Genomic DNA, 3,334 nt, shown 5'->3' with positions numbered 1-3,334 from the left:
GGTGGAGGTGGAGGTGGAGGTGGAGTTGGTTGATTCACTTGTGGTCTCTGTTGATGGTATCGGTTTTGCACCGATTGATTCCCATAACTCAGATTAGGATGATCTCGCCATCCTAGATTATAAGTATTTGAATAGGGATCATACCTGCATTGTGGCTGTCCATAATGTCCTACTGCATTAGCATGTTGCATTGATTCATCCTCTTGTAACGCAGGACACATATCAGTAGCATAACCCGAACCCGAACAAATTCCACATGCCTTAACAGTTTGCATGTTCCCTACAGCCAACTGCCTCACTAAAGAAGTTAAATCAGAAATTTGTTTCTCAAGGTTAGATGTACTTACCTCATTAACCTTCATAGGTGTGTGATCCATTGTCATTCCAAACTGCTGAGAGTTTGCTGCCATGTTAGCAATCAGCCTCCTTGCCTCTTTAGGTGTCTTGTCAACCAATGCTCCTCCACTAGCAGCATCTATCATATTGTAGTCCATTGGTAGAAGTCCCTCATAGAAATATTGAATCAATAGCTGCTCACTTATTTGATGATGGGGATAGCTTGCACACAGCTTCTTAAATCTCTCCCAATACTCATATAAACTCTCTCCATTGTATTGCCGGATGCCACAAATTTCTTTTCTTATGTTGGCAGTACGGGAAGCAGGAAAATACTTCTCCAGAAATATCTGCTTCATTCCATTCCATGAGTTGACAGATCCAGAAGGAAGGTAATACAACCAATCTTTAGCTGTGCCCTCCAGTGAGAAAGGGAAAGCCTAAAGCTTGATCTGATCCTCTAAAACTCCTTCAGGTTTCATGCTGGAACACACAACATGAAATTTCTTTAGATGCTTATGTGGATCCTCACCTGCAAGACCATGAAACTTAGGCAACAAATGGATTAGTCCATATTTCAACTCAAAGGCAACATTTAAAGTAGGGTATTGGATACACAAAGGCTGTTGGTTTGGATCAGGAGCAGCCAACTCTTTCAAAGTCCTAGCAGTGGCCATTGTCTCGTTTTCGGAACTTGACTCTGAATCCGAATCTGAACTTAGCTCCTTTGGAGATTGGACTCCTTCAGATGTACTTGGAATCTGCCTTGCTTGCTTAACTAATTTTCTCAACCATTTAGCTGTTTTTTCTACTTCTGGATTAAAGATCAACTCACCAGATTGAGAAATTCTTGTCATAAACAAAAAAAATAAAGTAAAAACAAAAAATGCCTCAAAACCCTAGAAAACAATGGAATTTGGCCTCAAGAGGGTGGGGGAATCCTACGAATTTAATGGTCTTAATCAGAGTGTCATTTTCTTCAAAATAGGTATGGGCTGCCCTCCAAATTCAACCAAAATCCTTAATGAACAGTAACACCGTAATTTTTTTTTTTTCAAAAACCTGAAAACAGCAACACTTCACAAACAGAGTTAATAACAAAATATCCTAACACCAAAAACACAAATTCCAATAAATTTCAGTCCCCGGCAACGGCATCAAAATTCTTAATGGCTGTCGAATCCACTAGAAATTAAATTAACTAAAATCACCAATTATGATATATTTTCTGCAGTAAGTGGTAAATCCAGGTCGAACCCTAAAGACTAAATTATTAAATTTCGAGCACTTGTGTAATGGAAAAAGAAGCAAAGGTTGGGGGGGAGGAGGGGGGTGTTAATTCACAATCCAAAGAAGAAATCAAAAATCCAAAATTAAGATCTAAAAATAAGAAACTGTAACACCCTCACTGTAGCAATTCTGTACATTCTACTGTTCAAGTGACCGGTGTCAGTCCGGATAGCTAGAACGTTTGGAAAAACATTTAAACTAAAGTAAAGAGCCATAATTAACTCAAATATTAATAAGAAAAATTTAGAAAAAATTTTAGAAATAAAATACAACCAAGTTAAATGAGCTGGTGCCCTAGCGATGGGTAACCCAGTAGGAAGTTGCGGTCCTCGCAACTAGGAGCCCTAAACCTTGGAGAAAATTCATAAAATAATTTTTGGGACTCCAGAGAAAAGTCATTGAGGTTTCTATGACATTAGTATGCCAAGAAAATGCTTAGAAAAATTTTTAGATCGGTACAGATGATTTTGGCTCAATAAGCCAAACGGAGGGCATTTTGGTTATTTTGTCTTTAGAGATGATTTTTGGCTAACCTGTCCAATTAAATAAATAATTTATATGACATAAAATTTAAGTAGATATGTAACATCCTCCCGGTAGCAACTCTGTACATTCTACTGTTCCGGTGACCGGTATCGGTCCGGACAGCTAGAACTTCTGGAAAAATATTTAAACTAAAGTGAGGAACCATAATTAACTCAAATATTAATAAGAAAAATTTAGTAAACATTTTAGAAATAAAATACAACTAAGTCAACTGAGCCGGTGCCCAAGCGATGGGTAACCAGAGGGAAGTTGCAGTTCTCGCAACGAGGAGCCCTAGACCCAGAGAAAAATTCATAAAATAATTTTTGGGACTCCAGAGAAGGGTCATTGAGGTTCCTATGGCATTAGAATGCCAAGAAAATATTTAGAAAAATTTTTCAATCGGTACAGACAATTTTGACCCGTTAAGCCAAACGGAGGGCATTTTGGTCATTTCGCCTTCAGAGACAATTTTTGGCCGACTTGTCCAGTTGAGTAAATAATTATTATGATCTAAAATATGAATAAATATTAGTAAAAATTTAATTAGAAATGAGTTAAAGAAAGAAGAAAGAAAAATCAAATAAAAAGGCATTAATGACATAAGCTTGATGTAATTAGAACCCCTTGGCCAATCAAATTAAAGGAAGATATTTATAATACATAAATGGGCAGAAAAAGAAGACCATTTTAGAGAAATTTCTGCAGCTACTCTTCTTCCCCAATAAAACGTTTCATGCTTCTCTTTTCCCTTCTCCATTTTCATGCTTACAAAGCTTGAATCCACACCCTTTCTCACCTCAAAACCCTAAGTTATCTTCACTAAAACTTGTCCCCACATCCTAAGCAACCTCTAGGCAGCCAAAAGAAGAAGAAAGAAGGAGTTTGGGTAGCTTGAAAAATCTGCCACCTAAAGGTTAGTGCCTATTTACACTTAAATCTCTTTTAATTCATGTTAAAGACTTAAAGTGAGTAAGGTTTTGTAAAGTAAATGAATGGAATCTATGTATATGGACCCTATGAATTTTGGCTGCCCTAAGGAAGGAACAAAGGTGGAGTGTTTTTGATGGTTTTAATGGACTTAGAATGAATTAGAGATTATGTTTAAGGTGTATATACACATAAATAATGAATGGAAGTGCTTAATTAGGTGTATGTGTGAATCATAAGGGAAAACTAGGGT

General features: G+C 37.0%; 1 non-coding gene across 1 annotated transcript; it reads left to right on the top strand.

Moving 5' to 3' along the window:
- The first annotated feature begins 540 nt into the window (after positions 1–540).
- Positions 541–647, top strand: LOC131178861 (small nucleolar RNA R71). The gene has a single exon (XR_009147869.1). It is a non-coding gene; the product is annotated as a small nucleolar RNA R71 (small nucleolar RNA).
- Positions 648–3,334: the final 2,687 nt, after the last annotated feature.

This window comes from Hevea brasiliensis, chromosome 3, assembly GCF_030052815.1.
Source record: "Hevea brasiliensis isolate MT/VB/25A 57/8 chromosome 3, ASM3005281v1, whole genome shotgun sequence".
NCBI lineage: Eukaryota > Viridiplantae > Streptophyta > Magnoliopsida > Malpighiales > Euphorbiaceae > Hevea > Hevea brasiliensis.
Note: the sequence above shows the minus strand (reverse complement) of the source record. Positions and strands in the feature narration are given on the sequence as shown.